The sequence below is a fragment of the Heterodontus francisci genome, chromosome 8, assembly GCF_036365525.1.
Source record: "Heterodontus francisci isolate sHetFra1 chromosome 8, sHetFra1.hap1, whole genome shotgun sequence".
Taxonomy (NCBI): domain Eukaryota; kingdom Metazoa; phylum Chordata; class Chondrichthyes; order Heterodontiformes; family Heterodontidae; genus Heterodontus; species Heterodontus francisci.
In genome coordinates, this window is record NC_090378.1 from 48102123 (window position 1) to 48121986 (window position 19864).

General features: G+C 43.2%; 1 long non-coding RNA gene across 2 annotated transcripts in view; it reads right to left on the minus strand.

Annotated features, from left to right (window-relative positions):
* The window catches only part of LOC137372804 (uncharacterized), a 265144-nt gene extending 251216 nt beyond the window's left edge, over positions 1–13928 (minus strand). For both annotated transcript variants that reach the window (XR_010975503.1, XR_010975502.1), the window contains exons 1-2: positions 13808–13928; positions 5436–5608 (exon numbers count right to left, since the gene is read on the minus strand). This is a non-coding gene — a long non-coding RNA (uncharacterized lncRNA). The remainder of the gene's footprint in view (positions 1–5435; positions 5609–13807) is intronic.
* Positions 13929–19864: the final 5936 nt, after the last annotated feature.

A 19864-nucleotide genomic window follows, 5' to 3' on the forward strand; every position in this document is an offset into this window, starting at 1 on the left:
CATCCACAGAGTGCGCCACCTTGAGAAAGGGGTTTTTGAGAAGGGTGTTTGCGCAGGCATCTCCCTTGAGCGCTAGCAGCAAATGGACTGGTCTTATAATGACATTACACAGCTCTACCAGCTGATGTAATGCCCACTTATCAAATTTGGACCACGCAGGTTCATTCAACAAATTTGCACATTACTCACAAAAGATCCAGCGGCCAGCTGCAAGATGGGCCCTGCACTAGTGATGCTTGAAGATACAGGCACAAACTGGCTGGTATGGTGATTTTCAAGAACATCTGCTACTGTAATGTGTCTGGGAGTATTCGAGTGTTTTTGGAGATGTTGTGGGGATTTCCTGGATTTGACAGGGAATGTTGCTGCAGCCTCACAGCGAGGGCAGAGGAGTAGGTGATCTGTCTACACAAAGCCTGCAACCGGTATGGAGGCTGCAGTTGCAGTGCCTCTGGGTCTGCAGAATGGCAAGAAGATGTAGAGAGGACAAGATAGGCGCAATGCCCTGTGCCAACTTGGAACCGGACTCCTCCATGCTCCTTGACAGTGACAGAAGGCAGTCTGGCACACAGCATCTCATTGTGCAATCTCATCAGTGTTCTCCTGTACACCGCTCCATTGAGGTTCTCATCCGAGTCGTCTGCAACAGGACTCATCTGTGACCTCGCCCTCTGGTGAGTTAGCACGCAAACCATCCTTTCCCCCTGGCCTGGCTGCAGCCTACTTATGCTCACTGACTCACCGCGTTCTGATCTCAACACTAAACTAGTCTATAATTCACCTGCAGTGCCAGTATCTGAGCTGGTAGCTACGAGTCCCTGATTTAGTGACGGGCCTCTTCAACAATGCTGTTCTGTTGCTCTCTCTCCACCTTCTGGGGCTGCTGTGGCTGGGCAGGCAGCAGTTCTTGGGTGACTGAAAGCAGAAAATCAGAGGGGAAGGTTGGGTGAGGGAAAGGGGGAATGGGGTGGAAAGCATGAAAGAGGTTCATGATCACACTATCAGCAGTTTGCTCATCATGCCAGATAGCAGGATAAGGCAGAGTTGGGAGTTGAGAAAGGGGCATAAGGCAGGAACATACCCTCATCCTCAATGTTCTTAGTGATGCTGGGTGTCACAGGTTCTGTTGTAGCCGGCTCCATGATGCAGGGAGCCAACTCCTCCATAGGGCTCAGGAGATTCAGGCATGCCTGTCCCCCCCAACCCCGCAAGCTCCATTCTGTTCCTATGTGCCACCTTGTCCTGCAACAGAGGGCAGAATGTCAGTGATTATAGTTGGGTGATAGCTGAGGGTATGTGGAGGCGGTGAGAGGTGGGTGTTAGACAGGCAGCATTGGTGGGTGTGTGAAGGTGAGGTGGAGTATCTGAATGCTATGTGTGAGTGCCAGGAACTGGTGATGGGGGCATAGTAAATTGAGCAGAACAAGAGGCTGGTGGTGTGGTGGGCAGAAGATGTCATGAGAAAATGCATTCAGGGGCCTTGACCACCCATGTGAGCTCATTAGAATTCTTGTGGCACTCCTGCCAGGCCCGTTATTCCAGACGCTGGGAGACAACTTTGCTGACCATCTGCTCCCAATCCCTTCTGAGAATTATCCCTGAGGCCCTCCTGGCTCCCCACGAATCCACGGCATTCTTTCCTCCTGTTCACCTTCATCACTGCTGCAACCATGACCCTGGAGCCCCTTCTCTGCCCTGGTGTTCCATTTTCCTTGTTTAGAATTACAGCAGCAGTATTCAGCAGCAGTCTTCTCATTCAGTGCAACCGCGTGCGTGCAGTTGATGGCACCCTGCACATGGGGAAGCCCACTATCATGGCAAAAAGACATGTGTGCCCCTCATGCTTCTCTCTGTTTACAGGGAAGACAATGAAATCCCCTGCCCTGGCATACAGAGTCTCTGTAAACGCATGGATGCAGTGATGGATGGCGAACTGTGGGATGTTTACTTTGTTGCCCATTCCAGCCTGGAAGGACCCGCTGATGAAAAAGTTCAGGGCCGCGGTCACCTTGACAGCCACTGGCAGCGCCATCCTTGCCCTGCTCTGAGGCTGCAGGTCTGGGTTGAGCAGGTGGCACAGTTCAGTGACTACCTCCTTGGTGAATCGCAGCCACTAAACACACTGCTCCTGGCTTAGGTGCAAGTAGGAGTAGTGCTCCCTGAAGATCCTAGGTGGGTATAGCCTCCTGCTGAGGGCCCTCTTCCTCCTCCCTCTGCCTTTGCTGCCTTTGCACATCTCCCTCTGATACTGCACCCTCAGGGGAACTGTATTCAGAGGCCTTCCAGAAACAACCAACATTCAGCACATTCCCTGCAGACTTTACCAACTTTTCAGAAGCCTTCCAATAACATAATACTCCTACAAATTCTGCAAGATCCAGTAGATAGTGTTATGAGAGGCTTCTATTTTTATTTTTAAAAATATGTTTTCAAGAACTCATATTTAAATTGTGGAAATGGCTTCATCTGGAAGCCTGAAGCTGGACTTTGTTTTTTTCACTGGGGTCATTGAAAGGACACATGAAAACACTTACTGGAAGAATCAAGGAGTGCTAAAAACAACCTCTACCGGAGATCACCTGCCTTAAGATAAATAAATATTTAAATAAATAAAGTATTTAGATGAGCACCTGAAATGCCACAGCATACAAGGCTACGGGTCAAGTGCTGGAAAATGGGATTAGAATAGATAGGTGCTTGATGGCCGGCATGGACATGATGGGCCGAAGGGCCTGTTTCTGTGCTGTATAACTCTATGACTCTATAACAGGAACATTGGACTAAGGGGAGATGTTTATAGAGAAGCCAACTGTCAAGGTTTGTGGAGGTCAAGAAGTTGACTTTCTGTTTGGGGGTTTGGATTGTTTTCAGTTCAGTTGGGGTGTGAACTGTTTTGAAGACAGTTGGTATTTTGCCTGCCGAGGAAAAAGACACACCCAGCTCATTTTGCCTGCACCTCTCTAAGAGACCCTGAGAAGTCCAGTGTGTCAGCTCCTCTTTCCTCCTGTCTTTGGAAAAACCCTGCGATTCAAGTGTGTGCTGGCTGAAACCCCTAATGTCACAATTCTCCTGGAAAAACATGCCAGATTAATTCTCGATGCAATCTGAAAAGAACTGCTCCAGAAAAGATCCCCATGACCCATCACCATATACCTGGATGCCAGACCAAAAGGGACAACTGACATCCTTCCATATCTTCTCTTTTTTCTTCAAAAATTAGCAAGTATTTAGCCAAAGTATTCCTTTTTATGTCTGTTTCTTGTAACAGACCTCTGCAGAGAAAATTTCTGTATTCTTTCAGTTTGTATGTGAGGGGTTTTAAAAGGGAACTTTCATATTTCAATCTGTGTGTTCATGTTTTGCTTCATTACTGGATCAGTCTTGTTTTATAATAAACTGATAATTTTGTTATTTATTAAAGAAACATGGTTGGTGTATTTTATTCTGGGGTAAAGAGTAGAGAATATGATTGACTGCATCGGTAACTGGGTAAACATTTAAATATATGCTGTGACCTGTGGAGAAGTGGAACTAGAAAAGACAGTGAACTCCTCCCACTGCTGTCGTAACAATTGTAATAAGCAACTAGCCTGCATGTTGGATGGATCCCTTTAAATAGTGCCAGTAGGGAGTCCCACATGCAGCTGAATGTATGTTCAGCTGTGAGGGTTTAATAGAGGGTTTTAACTAAAGGCCTGCTCTGGTCTGTAAATGAGACCCGACTCGAGACCGACAGAACTCCATCCGACCCCGAGCCCAACCCGAGTCCTTCTATTTTTTGCCGCGCCCAACCCGACCTGACTATCAGTTAACTTACCTTCCATTTTTCACTTTATTCCTTACCTGCACAAGCCTAAAATAACTGTAGCAAAATCACCTTTAAAGTCCAAAAAGTAAATTAACATTAAAGTCACTTACCCGAGGTGGTAATGGAACGTGTCCAATCTGGCCCGATCCAACCCGAGCCCGAATGCCGGATCTGGATGTGCAACCCGACCCGACCTGACCCGAACCCGACACATGTCGTCGGGTCCCATTGGGTTCAGGTCAGGTAGCAGGTCCAAGAGGTAGATTTACTGTCAAATCAGCATTAGATGCTGACTGGCACTATGATCTACCTCCTCTGCATAATTCTGCTGCACGCATGTAACACCCCCGCTATCGAAACTACCAGCACTACGGAGCTGAACTTTGCAGCCATATATTTATGAGCAGTAAAAACAAGGAGAAAAGTATGAAAGTATGCAGCCTGGGCTGTACATACACAAATGGTTTTGAGCATTGTCGTCCGTAACTGGAAGAAGGAGTCCTTTTTATCAGGGAGCATAAAGACTAAGTTGTCCAGGTGAATATGTAGTGGCTTGGAAAGAAGTTTGTACCTGGAGCCCAGGAAGTTGCAGAACCCAATGAGATGCATCATTATCTTGGTTAAAGAGATGAAAATGCTGAAGTCAAACATATAGATAAATTTACCGGTCTTGAAAAACAAGTTTTTTTATATTTATGAAAAATTTAATTGTTAAGCTATATGTGGTACAGGGGTAAAGAACAATCAATGCTACTAAATTACTGATTTTTTTTTCAAAGTGCTTTTGGTTGGTTTGTGATACTTGCTGATTCATGGATGGTGGCTTTGAGGAAACAAAATGGTGATTTGATTCTTAATTTTTCTACAAGTAACCTGTTCCTCGCTGATTCACTCAGCCAGCAGCAGAAGGTAACACATTATTCTGATTTAAACTGCTTTAGATTTGTTTAGATTTAGATCATCATGAGTCAATCTGTTAAACTATGAAATAAAACACAATTCCGATTTTGTGTCCCATGTACATGATGCAGTGTTGCTGTGTGATGGTACAGAAGCATTCGACATGCATGATTTTTAATTCTAATAGACACATAGAAAGTTCCCTTGTATCTTATTTTGAAATTTAGCCCAAAACCTTTATGTGGATCAAGTGAACACAATGGGCTGGATTTTAGGCCCACACCGGGGCCAGGATCAGAGGCAGACGGTTGTAAAAAATAGTCATGCCAGCCGCATGCCAGTTCCCCAGCTCCATCCTACTGCCAGGCCATTTTTGTGGAGGCGGGATCAGGAGCTGGCAGGCCTACCTGCCCGCAGGCGGTGGGTAACTGATGCAGCTCATTAAGATCATTAAGAGCCTATTTGAGGCCAACTGGAATTTTCCAGTTGAGCTCCAGGTTCCACAGGTGGTAGGGTCCAGTTCAGGTGTAGCGGCAGGTACCTGGTGGCAGACCAGGGGGCCTGTGCTCTAGGCAGGCCGAGAGGCCCTCCCTGCCTGGGTGGGTGCAGGAGCAGGGGTTCCCCACCCAGAGTGGTGGCCTGGCTACTGAATCTATTTTTAAATTAAAGACTTAAAAAAGTTGGAGAGAGGGCACCTCCATCTTGAAGCGCCCTCTTTCTTACTTACCTTCCATTACAGCCTGCTGTTCCTTTCAAGCTGGAAAGCCTCTGACTTGTCTTCCAGTTTTGAGAGGTCGCACGCCATCCTTAATTGGACAGCAAACTGGCCCTCTGTCCATTAATTGGCCACTCCGGGGAAAATCACAGGTGAGTGACTCCTGACCTCTGTTTCACGCCTCACTGGAGGGAAAAATCCAGCACAAGAAATGAACACCAAACCTGAAGAGTGAATCTGTTGTTTTAATAAAATGACAGTGAATGCATCATGGAGTTTGCCTAGTAACATACCCAAAACATTGAGCCACGATATGTCCTAAATAAGTAACTTTGGCCTTGGCAAATTTGCTCTTTGCCAGGTTTATGACAAGGTTAGCTTTATCCAGCCTGTCGAATAGAGCTCTCAAATCTCAGGCACGATCACTCCACGTGTCACTGTACACCAAAAGGTCATCGATGTACACAGCCCAATTACTCAACTCAGCAATCACTTGATTGGTTAATCTTTGAAATGTAGCCAGTACATTTTTCATGCCAAATGCCCTGACTTTACATTGGAACAGACCATCTGGTGTCACAAAAGCAGATATTTCTTTGGCTTGATTGGTCAAGGGGATTTGCCAATATCCTTTAAGCAAATCAAACTTGCTAACGAAGGCCAAGTTCCCCACCCTATCCATACAATCCTCAAATCTTGGGATCAGATAGGAGTCCATCATAGTTACCATATCAACCAAAGACTTGCAGGTGATAGGTAAATTGGCCATTGTAAATTGCCCCTAGTGTAGGGAGGTGATAGGGAATATGGGATTACTGTAGGGTTAGTATAAATGGGTGGTTGTTGGTCGGCACAGACTCGGTGGGCCGAAGGGCCTGTTTCAGTGCTGTATCTCTAAATAAAATTAAAATAAATAAACCTTTTTGTAACCTATGCCGAATCTTTGAGAACCACCTGGTTTTGGTACCAGAATGAAAGGAGAACTCCAACTACTTTGATTGGGTTCAATTATATCATTATTTAACATGTATTGAACTTCCTCCCTGCCTTTGGCCAATTTGCTGGGATTGAGTCTATAGAGGTTTTATTTAATTGGTTTAGCTTCCCCTACATCAACCTGATGAATAGCTAGAGAAGTACGACCTGGCCTATCTGCACATACAGGCCCATATTTCCTCAACAGGTCAGTTACGTCTTTCCTCTGTTGCCCAGGTAGTTGCTGTATTATGATCCAGCTCCTTCAACACCCCTGCACTTGCCAGCTTCACCGCAGGAGGCTTAATCTGAGAACTCTCAGTTCCAGTCCCAGCATCTGGTTTATAATGTACATCAGTATCACCATCCACATTCTCTACCACCTGTGCTACCCCTACTGGCTGACTATGTTCATAGTCATAGTACCTCTTCAGCATATTCACATGATATACCTTTGACTCTTTTATCTGTCTGGGTTACTAACTACATAGTTCTCCTCACTGAGTTTCCTTTTGATACAGTAAGGTCCACTAAACCTAGCTTTCAAGGGTTCATCAGCCAAAGGTAACAAGACTAGCACCTTATCCCTGGAATGAAAATTATGTGCCTTAGCTGTTCTATCTGCTTATGCTTTCATCACCTGCTGAGAAGCCTGAAGATATTCTCTGGCCATCGCACAAACTTTTGAGTGTCTTTCACGGAACTCTGACACATAATCTAGGAGTAAAAACAAAAAATGCTGGATATATTCAGTAGGTCTGACAGCATCTGTGGAGAGAGAAGCAGAGTTAACATTTCAGGTCTGTGACCCTTCATCTGACCTGAAACGTTAACTGTGCTTCTCTCTCCACAGATGCTGCCAGACCTGCTGAGTATTTCCAGCACTTTTTGTTTTTATTTCAGATTTCCAGCATCTGCAGTATTTTGCTTTTACATAATCTTAGGAGTGTAGTTTCCTCCCCCATGCCAAAAATCTCTCCTTAATATGTTACCCTCTCCTAACCTCATGCCCTTAGACCAATTCATAGGGGCCAAAACCAATAGACTCATTTGGCATGTCTCTAGTTGTGAATCACAAAAATGATACCCCTTTATCCCAATCCTGGGGATACTCAAAACATGGCTCTAATCATGCTCTTTGGAGTTTGGTGATACCTACCTGAAGCACCTTTGGACTGCGGGTCTAGAGCAGACAAAATGAGCTGCTTCACTTCCAAACTACACATGACCTCCTGAAATATACCTGACATGAAACTTGACCTGTGGTCAGACTGAATTTATTTTGGCAACCCATACCGAGTGAAAAACTGGACCAACTCCTCAATCACAACTTTGCTGTGATTTTCTTCAACGGTAATGCTTTTGGAAATTGAGTAGACAAAACCACAATGGTCAGGAAATACTTATGACCTGATGTGGTTGTAGGTAAGGGTCCAACACAATCCACAAAAACCCTACTGAATGGTTCCTCAGATGCAGATATTGGTATTAATGGGGCTGTCTTAATCGAAGACAGTGGCTTCCCAACCATCTGACATATGTGACATGTCTTACAAAAGTCAACCACATCCTTATGCAGTTCCGGCCAGTAAAAATGCACCACTACCCTAGCCTGTGTATTCTGATTATACCCAAATGACCTACAACTGGAATCTCATGGGCAATTCTCAAAATTTCCCGACAGTAGCAAGGAGGGACAACAATTTGATGGACTACAGCTCAATCCTCATCAGTGGGCATCTGGGGGAAATCTCCACTTTCTCTTCAAAATGTCATTCTTAACATAATAACATTCAGGGACCTTTTCAGCCTCTGCCTCAGGACATGCTGTCTGAGACAAGCTTCTCAAATCAGGGTCTGCCTGCTATGCCTCAATCAAGGAAGCTCCACTAAACAATTCCCCATTGTTAGCCTTGGAGCCTTTAACACCATCAGCCCCATCCAAATCGTCGAAAAAGGTTTCAACCAACCAAATATCTAAAAAGGCCTCCACAACAACGGAATCCATCTCTTCCTGTTTAACCCTATGAGCCTGGGACCTAGTCACAACACAATCCGGAAATAGTCCAGGAAATTCTTCCTGCAGAACTTCAGCTTCAGCAGCCTCAACTAGCTTCCCCAAAACCACTGGAGATGCCAATACCTTATCCTCAGCCAAGTCATTTCCTCGCAAAAAATACATATCTTCCAATTGGCAAACTAGGAACGACACCAATGGTAACAGGACCGGTGACTAAGTCATGTTTTAAATCAACCTTATATAAGGGAACAGGTAAATAATTTCCATCAAAAAATAGCCTGAACTAACACCTTTGCATTCAGGGACCTACCGGGGAAGAACTTCATGTCACCTGTCAACATCAGTGACTGTGCCACCCTGTATCTCTAAGGATAACAATTAACTTGCTTGCCTCACCAGACAAAAGTGAGGAAACCACACCCTCAAACAGAAAACATCTAACATCTACAGTCTTCTGCAACCTGATTCACTCCATCAGTGAATGTGGGAGAAATTACTTGCTTGTTGTGAACGTTACCCACTAAGACTTTATTTCCTGGGTGGGACACCATTTGACTGTACACATGTGACAGACTTGGTTTTCCATTTCCAACACTCAACCTTTACAAGTCCTTTATGACAGAAATAGCATGTTGGTCCTCTCAAACCAAACTTGTCCTCTGGACTTTCTCTTTTATCAACGCCACATGTATTTGTGTCTTTACCTTTGCCATCCTTCTCAATAGAACCAGTTTTCTTTTTATTATCAAACTTCCCATTTCTCCAATTTCTCTGAAAGATTCCAAACTAGGGCCTGTGACTACTACTCTTGTGAATCAATTCGTAATCATCTGCCATTACTGCAGCATCCCTTATTTTACAAATCTTATGTTCTTCCAGGTGGGATCTTATTCATACTTTACTTTGTCATAGTCTCATGAGAGATCTTCTGAAAGAGATGAGCTCGCCTCCAAAGCTTTCTCTATGAAAATATTCTGTAGGAGCAGTGTCCAAAATGGTTTAGGCTAATTCAGCTTTGTGGCAAGTTTCTCAAATGGCATGAAGTACATTTCTATTCCCTCTTTGCTAACTTTAGGTACCAAGTGCATATTCTTTGCCAAATAAAACTACAAGGTGTTTCCTCTGGGCCCTCCTCGACTTTCAGCTCCAATGCTCGTGCGCAGACTTTGCAGTTTTCTTTCTCAAATTCTATTTTCGCCCTTTCTCTTTTTTTTTCCTCGTCTCATTCCAATTTCTCTATTTCAAATTGCTACCTTTTCTTTTCTGGTTTAACTTTGGCTAGTTCTACTTGAAAACTAGCAAAATCATCCTTTTCTTTCTCCAGCTTCAAGTGAGGAGCCAATTCTTGGACAATCTCTGCCTTATTAGCCCCTGGGCTTAAACTAACCCCCACATGCTCTGCTATAGCAATCAAATAAACTTTTCTCAAAGTTGCAATGTACTGACAGACAAATCTTCCCTCATAACAATGGCTTGAACATCAATAGTACTCATGTTGATCTCCCACTGAATACAGCAAAAGTAAATGTGAAACCTTGTTTGTTTAAACCCTGGAAAATACCAGTGAACCCATTTCACAGCCAGATGAGCCCCCAATTTTGTTATGATCCCTGTGATGATGAACAAACAAAAAGAACCGATAGTACCAAACTTCCACAATAAAAAAAAGACTCGACAAGATTTCATTTTTATAACTCTAATAGTCAAACCAAAATAAACATAAATTAAATATGAGATAATAGATAAATCATGATCAATAGATATAGTTTATAGATTACATGTTAATTATGAAATGCAATAAAGGTAGATCTCACAGATTTACTGAGCAGTCCTTTCAACAAAGATGGCACCAAAAAGCCACAAAGTTCCTCAAAACTATAAACTTCTTCAGTTAGATTTCCAACTCCTATCCTCCAAGATACTGATAATGAGCATTGCAGTCTTCCCTTCAATGTTTCGGTCTTGTCACCCCTCGAATGTCCTCGGCCCTGCTCACAACAGTTTGGTGGCGTGATTCCACCAGTAACTCTACGTCACTGAAAATAGCTGCTGCCATTCATATTTGCCAATGGGCAGCTCCCAGAATGACATGGGCATGGCATGGAAATCCGAACAGTGAAATCATGCATATTCTTGAATGTAGTACCACTAATTTTAAGGACCATGGATAAAATCATTCCAGAACATGGGTGGTTGATGGTCGGCACAGACTCGGTGGGCCGAAGGGCCTGTTTCAGTGCTGTATCTCTAAACTAAACTAAACATGATGTGTTGTGCCTCTTTTTGCTGGACTTATCAACAGCCTGACATAGGTAAAGAAATCAAGTGCCACTTTATTTGTTAACTGAACTGGAGGGAATGTTAAAAAAAATCTACAAACATGGGAACATAGGAAATAGGAGCAGGAGTCGGCCATTCGGCTTCTCAAGCTTGCTCCACCATTCAACCAGACCATGGCTGATCTTCTACCTCAAAGCCATTTTCCTGCACTATCCCCATATCCCTTGATATCTTTAATGTCTAGAAATCTATCAATCTCTGTCTTGAACATACTCAATGACTGAGCCTCCACAGCCCTCTGGGGTAGAGAATTCCAAAGACTCACCACCCTCTGAGTGAAGAAATTCTTCCTCATCTCAGTTCTAAATGGCCTACCTCTTATTCTGAGACTGTGTCTCCTAGTTCTCGGTTCTACATCCTTCCTCCATCTTGTGATGGAAACCATCCCCACCAAAATAAGACATATTAATTTCGTCATATGGAACATTATTATTTGAACGTTTACTGGACATTGAAATAACTTGTTTTAAAAAGACCACAGAACAGTGGCTGAAAACATGGCTGCACATTTGTATTCAAAAAAACAGTGGCATGGAGAGACAATGGGAGTACTCCCGGATTCAATTAGCCAGATGGGTTTTGTGATGATCAAGAAACATTGAGTCATAGAATGTGTAAGAGCCAGCATTCCCCCACCCTGAGAGTGTCTGGTAAGCTGTGAGGAATCCACGAACCTCGCAAGCGAGACTGTCTCAAGCAAAAAGTTAGTCACATGACTAACCTGCTGGCCAACCTGGAGTTAATTGAATTGTCCTCACAGAACAGTTTTTGGAAGAGACTGCAAGTGAACTTCAAGAATAGAGCACCTCTCTCTCTCTTTCTCTATCTCTCACATACAAAGTTCCAGGGATCAACAGAAGTAGCTTAAGCCTCAAGGCAGAAGACCAGTGAAACAAGTTTGAAAGTGTACACTGAGCCCCAATGAGAACTGCAAGACTTAACTTCAATCAAAGACTTTACATCCAACCCAGAACCAGTAACTGAACTCCATCTATTACTTCAAACCTTTCCCCTTTAATTCTTTCTCTTCCTCTGTCCCTATTTGCATGTGTGTTTATTGTGTATGCATTCTAGCATGGTTGCGTCACATATTTTTAGTAGTTTTAACTGAGTTAGCATTTTAAGGTTGATAAACTTACACCTTTCTTGTTTAAATCTGAGAAAACCAGTCTGATAGATTTCTTTGCAATCACAGTGAGAGAGCATTGAGCAAGGACACACTGACGGGAAGCTAAAAACCAGGACAAACAAGAAAAAGGTTGACAGGGGAGCCCTAGACCCCTTTCTCACCTGGTCGTAACAATCTACTCTGTCAAGACCTGTAAGAATTTTATATGCTTCAATGAAATCACCACTCAAAGTCAAGGGAATATAGACCTAGTCTCCTCAATCTCTCCTCATAGGACAATCCCACCATCCCAGGATCAGTCTGGTGCACCTTTGTTGCACTCCCTCTATGGCAAGTATATCTTCCTTAGGTAAGGAGATCACAACTGTACGCAATACTCCAGGTGCAGTTTCACCAAGGCTCTATACAATTGCACAAAACTTCTTTACTCCTCTACGCACATCCTCTTGCAGTAAAGGCCAACATACCATTTGCCTTCCCCTAATTGCTTGCTGCACTTGCATGTTAGCTTTCAGTGACTTATGAACAAGGACACCCAGGTTCCTTTGGACATCAACAATTCCCAATCTCTCACCATTTAAGAAATACTGTACATTTCTGTTTTTCCTACCAAAATGGATAACTTCATATTTTTCCACATTATATTCCATCTGTCAAAACCCCTTGAGGTCTCTTTGCATCTTCCTCACAACTCACATTCCCACCTAGTTTTTGTGTCATCAGCAAACTTAGAAATATTACATTTGGTTCCTACATTGAATCATTGGTATAGATTGTGAACAGCTGAGCCCCAAGAACTGATCCTTGCAGTACGACACTAATCACAGCCTGCCAACCTGAGAATGACTCATTTATTCCTACTCTCTGTTTTCTGTCTGTTAACCAATTCTCAGTCCATGCCAGTATATTACCCCCAATCCCATGTGCTTTAAGTTTGCTTACTAACCTCCTGCGTGGGGCTTTATCGAAAGCCTTCTGAAAATCCAAATACAACACAACCACTGGTTCCCTTTATCAATTCTGTTAGTAACATCCTCTAAGAACTCCAACATGTTTATCAAACATGATTTTCTTTCCATAAATCCATGTTGACTCTGCCCAATCCTATCATTATTTCCTAAGTGTCCAGTTATTACATCCTTTATAATAGATTCTAGCATTTTCCCTACTACTGATGTCAGGCTATCATGTCTATAGTTCCCCGTTTCTCTCTGCCTCCTTTCTTGATTAGTGGGGTTACATTTGCTACCCTCCAGTCTGCAGGAATTGTTCCAGAATTTATAGAGTTTTGCAAGACAATCAATTCTCAGGCTTACTACTTTTTGGCAACTTTATAAGCCTGTTCCTTTAATCTAATACAATCTTTAACTTCTATTGTTAGCCATGGTTGGATCACCTTTCCTGCTGGGTTTTTGTGCCTCAAAGGAATGTAAATTTGTTGTAAATCATTATTAATTCTTTAAATGCTAGCCATTGCCTGACCACCATTATGCCTTTTAATGCAGTTTCCCAATCAACCACAGCCTATTTGCCCTTCATATCTGTGTAGTTTCCTTTGTTTGGATTTAAGACTCTAGTGTCACATTGAACTACATTACTTTCAAACTTAATATAAAATTCTATCATATTATGGTTACTTTTCCCTAGAGACTCCTTTACAACGAGATTATTAATTAGCCCTTTCGCATTGTACAATATTAGATCTATCGGATGTTTTCCTGTTTTCCGTAGGATATTAAAGCTAAAATTCTTTTGATGGCTGTTTGTTTTGTCACAGTAAAAAATACTTGAGTATATTAATAAAAAAATCGCCCTGTAAAAATAGATTAATTTCAAAGGCATGATTTCCTCGCGGACAATATTGTATCATCAATACTGAGCCATCAAAGTAAACTGCACAAAAACTCCCAAAAGGCTTACCTGCCTCTCCAGATTGCTGAAGGTAATAGAACTGGTCAAGGACGATGGGCAGAATACTTTCATTGAGAAAATATGACTCTTTGTAGTCTCAAATTTATCAAGCAGACCTCTTAGATACGTGAGTACCTCTCAGCATCAAAGGATTAATGAGTCCTATCCACTCCACCCGCTTTGTAAATCATTTTTACATTTATGTACAACTACCATTGTTTCTAACCAGTGAAAAGTTAATAAGATTTAGCATTACATTAAATTAAAATGATTAGCTTATTAAATTAATCCAGCCTGTCATTCATCTGCCTGCATTAGCTATAATGACAAACCTAACCAGAAAAGTAGCGCAGCAGACTAGAGTTGATTTACAGAGTGAAATTCCTCTTTGAAGGAAAGAGAGGAGAATATCTCTTTTTGCATAATTAATAACCTGACAAAACTGCATTCTCCGAAATCTCATGTTTCGAACTGTGCAATCCTGCAGTTTCGTCACTGGCTCAATTAGAGAAAACCAGCAGTTCAATCCTTAGCCTCTTAGGGTGATCACATTTATCACTATAGAAATGGTACCCTCTTTTTTTACCTACAGTGGAAATGCAGCATTCAATTCCATTCACTTCACTGCTGATAATACAATAATTTTTGTGCATGGGATTTTGCAATTCAAAGGTGATGCCATTTTCTGAGTGTCTTATAGGAAACAATTGTATAGATGATCAAAAGTACATTACAAATAAGCATGAATGCAATGTATTTTTCAGAAACAATTTTAGTCTTTGCCCTTCTTCTGTCAGTACCATTTTATATTACACTGACAGGAGACATGCTGAGCTGTGAGGCTCGCAATGTGAATTACTTCTCACAGCTCTTTTCCTTCAGCTTTAAAATGGAATACAGAACTATTGAAAGATTCTTGGTTATGAATTTTGGTTGGGTTTTTCAGCAGGGAAGGAATTAATTAAAACAAGACATTTATGCTTGACCAATATTTAATCTAGGAACACTTTAAAGTAACCCTCCATCTTTTGCTCAGGGTACATTTATTTATTCTGATTCAGACCAAAATTCATTTGATTTTTATATTCTTCATTTCCATTTCCATCTCATATGAATTGCCATAACACACATCGACATAAATTCAAAACAGAGAATTTCAATGTCACTTTTTACAGAAATTATAGGCCCAGATTAAAATCAACTATATTAAGTGATTATTACTGGTGCTGAGCAAATTAGAGTGGCTGCTGATGTCTGATTTGGCTATTTCTGGATTATTCTAAAGCTTTTGCACTGAGAATTATTGTATGAATGATTTAAGAGTGATGTCCCTTGAAGAACTCAGTATGCTAATGAGCTCAGCCCCATGATATGCTCCTCCTGCGCTACGTGGGAAATCAGGGACGCGTCCAGTGTCCCTGGTGACCATGTGTGCAGGAAGTGTATCCATCTGCAGCTACTGGCGACGCGCATTACGGAGCTGGAGCTGCGGGTGGATTCACTATGGAGCATCCGCGATGCTGAGGACGTCATGGATAGCATGTTTAGTGAGGTGGTCACACCGCAGGTAATGGCTGCACAGGCAGAAAAGGGATGTGTGACCACCAGATGGAGTAGTAGGCGCAGGCAGATAGTGCGGGAGTCCCCTGTGGCCATCCCCCTCTCAAACAGATATACCACTTTGGATACTGTTGGGAGGATGACCGCCCAGGGGAAATCAGCAACAGCCAAGTTTGTGGCACCACAGAGGGTTCTGCTGCACAGCAGGGTAGGAAAAAGGGTGAAAGAGCTATAGTGATAGGGGATTCTATCGTAAGGTGTACAGATAGACGTTTCTGTGGCCGCAAATGAGGCTCCAGGATGGTATGTTGCCTCCCTGGTGCTAGGGTCAAGGATGTCTTGGAACGGCTGCAGGACATTCTGAAAGGGGATGGTGAACAGTCCATATTGATACTAACGACATAGGCAGGAAGAGAGATGAGGTCCTGCAAAGTGAATATCGGGACTTAGGCAGAAGGTTAAAAAGCAGGACCTCTAGGGTTGTAATCTCAGGATTACTCCCTGTGCCACGTGCTAGTGAGGGTAGGAATAGGAGGATAAAGCAAATGAATGCATGGCTGAAGAGCTGGTGTAGGCAGGAGGGCTTCAGCTACTTGGATCATTGGGATCTCTTCTGGTGCAGAGGTGACCTGTACAGGAGGGACGGGTTGCATCTGAACTGGAAGGGGACCAATATCCTTGCGGGGAGGTTTGCTAGTACTACTCGGGAGGGTTTAAACTAGTCTTCCGGGGGGTAGGACCCAACGTAGTAGTCTCTCCCATGAGATAGTTGAGGCAAATGAAGAGGTTAAGGCAAGCAAATCCAGTAGGCAGGCTGGCAGGTGCAGGACAGGGAGCATGGAAAGTCTGGTAGGCTAAACTGCATTTACTTTAATGCAAGAAGCCTTACAGGTAAGGCAGATGAACTCAGAGCATGGATCGGTGATATTATAGCTATTACGGAAACATGGTTGAGGGATGGGCAGGACTGGCAGCTCAATGTTCCGGGGTACTGATGCTTCCGACGTGACAGAGGTGGAGGTAAGAGAGGAGGGGAGTTGCACTATTGATTAGGGAAGACATCACGGCAGTACTTAGAGAAGATATCCCGGGGGGAACATCCAGTAAGGCCATATGGGTAGAACTTAGAAATAAGAAAGGGGTGATCACTTTGATGGGATTATACTATAGGCCCCCCAATAGTCAGAGGGAAATGGAGGAGCATATATGTAGGGAAATCACAGATAGGTGTAGGAATTATAGGGTCGTAATAGTAGGTGATTTTAACTTCCCTAATATTGACTGGGACTGCCTTAGTGCTAAGGGATCAGATGGGGAAGAATTTGTTAGGTGTGTCCAGGATAGTTTTCTGAAGCAGTATGTGGATGGCCCTACTAGAGAAGGGGCTACACGCGACCTCCTCTTAGGAAATTAGGCTGGGCAGGTGGTTGATGTGTCAGTGGGGGAGCACTTTGGGACCAGTGACCAGAACTCTATTAGCTTCAAGATAGTTATGGAAAAGGATAGGACTGGTCCTCAAGTCCTAAATTGGGGGAAGGCTAATTTTGATGGCATCAGAGAGGAACTCTCAAAAGTTGAATGGGAGAGGCTGCTTACAGGTAAAGGGACGTCTGGCAAGTGGGAGGCTTTAAAAGTGAGATAGGAAGAGTTTAGGGCTGGCATGTTCCTGTCAGATTGAAGGGCAAGGCTGGCAAGTTTAGGGAACCTTGGCTGACGAGGGATATTGAGGGTCTGGTCAGGACAAAGCAGGAGGCGTATGTCAGGTATAGGCAGCTGGGATCAAGCGAGTCCTTCGAGGAGTATAAGGGATGTAGGAGTACACTTAAGAAGGAAATTAGGAGGGCGAAAAGGGGCCATGAGATTTCCCTGGCAGATAAGCTAAAGGAGAATCCTAAAAGATTCTGTAAGTATATTAAGAGTAAAAGGGTAGGTCCCCTTAAGGATCAGTGTGATAATCTATGTGTGGAGCCACGGGAAATGGGCAAGGTCTGAAATTAATACTTCTCGTCTGTATTTACCGTGGAGAAGGTCATGGAAGATAATGAGTTCAAGGGAGGGAACAGCGATATCCTGGAGCATATCAACATTACAAAGGAGGAGGTGTTGGAGATTTTGAAGCACATTAAGGTGGATAAATCCCCAGGGCCTGACCAGGTGTATCCCAGGATGCTATGGGAAGCAAGGAAGGAGATCGCTGGGGCCCTGGCAGAGATTTTTGTATCATCGTTAGCCACGGGTGAGGTACTGGAAGACTGGAGGATAGCTAATGTTACCTTTATTTAAGAAGGGCAGCAGGGATAAGCCAGGGAATTACAGGCCGATGAGCCTTACATCAGTGGTGGGAAAGTTATTGGAAGGGATTCTGACAGTCAGGATTTATATGCATTTGGAAAGGCAAGGTCTGATTAGGGACAGTCAGCATGGCTTTGTGCGTGCGAAATCATGGACTTTAGCAAGGCCTTTGACAAGGTCCCGCACGGTAGGCTGGTCCAGAAGGTTCGAACACATGGGATCCAGGGTGAGGTAGCCAATTGGATACAAAATTGGCTTGGTGATAGGAGGATAGGTGGTAGTAGAGGGTTGTTTTTCAGATTGGAGGCCGGTGATCAGTGGTGTGCCGCAGGGATCGGTGCTGGGCCCGCTGTTCTTATATATTTTAATGACTTGGATGTGAATGTAGGGGGCATGATTAATAAGTTTTCAGATGACACCAAAATTGGTGGTCTAGTGAACAGTGAAGAAGGTTGTCTAAGGTTACAACAGGATATAGATCAACTGGAAAAGTGGGCAAGGGATTGGAAAATGGAATTTAATGCAGACAGGTGCAAAGTGATGTATTTTGGGAAATTAAACCAGGGCAGGACATATACAGTGAATGGCAGGGCGCTGGGGAGTGTTCTTGAGCAGAGAGACCTGGGGTGCAAGTACATTGTTCCCTGAAAGTGGCAACACAGGTAGACAGGGTGGTGAAGAAGGCATATGGCATGCTTACCTTCATCGGCCGAGACATTCAGTACAAGAGTTGGGACGTCATGTTACAGTTGTATATAATGTTGGTTAGGCCACATTTGGAGTACTGTGTGCAGTTCTTGTCGCTACACTACAGGAAAGATGTGATTTAAGCTAGAGAGGGTGCAGAACAGATTCACAAGGATGTTGCCTGGTTTGGAGGGCTTGAGTTATAAAGAGAGATTGGATAGGCTGGGTCTATTTTCCCTGGAGCAAAGGAGGCTGAGAGGGGGCACGATAAAGGTATATAAAATTATGAGAGGCATAGATAGGGTAGATAGCCAGAGTCTGTTTCCCCCATGGTAGGGGTGAATAAAACTAGAGGGCATAGATTTAAGGTGAGAGGGAGGAGGTTTAAAGGGGATCAAAGGGGTAAATTTTTCACACAAAGAATAGTGGGTATCTGGAATGAGCTGCTAGAGGCGATGGTGGAGGCAGGAACAGTTGCAACATTTGAGAGGCATCTGGACAGGTACTTGATTGAGCAAGGCATAGAGGGATATGGAATGAATGCAGGCAGTTGGGATTAGTATAGATAGGCATTATGGTCGGCATGGTCGCGGTGGGCCAAAGGGCCTGTTTCTATGCTGTATGACTCTATGACTCTAAGTACCAGGATGAAATCACTCTGCAACTGTAACACCCTAGACAACTATTCTGTATATAGTTTGCTTTGTATTTTATATACTAGTTTAGCTGTTAATAACCCTTCTAGAGTTCTTCATAGAACTGGAATCCATGTACTTCACTAAGTTGCTTAAGATAACACAAAGAAATTCATGATATGGTGGCAGCAGTGATGAAAAGACTGAAGACCACAGGTGAAACAGCAAAGAAAATGTAAGAGCAGTACAGAAAGCAGAAGAGAAAATTTGAAGCAACAAGTGAAGAAAGCTACATACTTTAGCAGGCTGAGAAAAGCTCCATAGAATGGAAGCGTGGCAGAGTGGCTAGCGATTGGGTGAGTCATTATGCTGACGATCGAGACGATCGAAAAAAAGCAGCCTTTGAAGAGTTTTTAAAAATTAACTTTCTAAATGCTCCGTATGAGTGTGAAAAAAGGGGAAACCCTGCAAAGTGCGTGAAATGAAAGAAAAATTCCGTTAGTTAAAAAAAGCGCAGGAAAGTCCGAACAATGCAGAGTATCCATTAAAGCAGTCAAGTTGAAAAATCATTAAACCAGTCAAGCATGAAGAAGGTAAGTAAACTCGAGCAAATGAAAAGCAAAGGAGAAAACCCTTGAACTGCCTATCAAACAGCTGTGCAAACATACAAGCTGAAGTGCATAAAGCAAAACAGAGAACACTGTCAAGCACCTGTTACATGCCATCAAAGCAGCTGGTCTATAAAAAGAGAATTTCTTAAAAGAGGAACAGTTTTAAAGTTTTAAAACATTTTTCAGTAGAAAATTCATCATAAGTACAGTGCTGAAAGCACACACACAGCTGAACAAAGCTAAATATACAGCGGAAAGATGGATATCAAATTTGCCAGCCT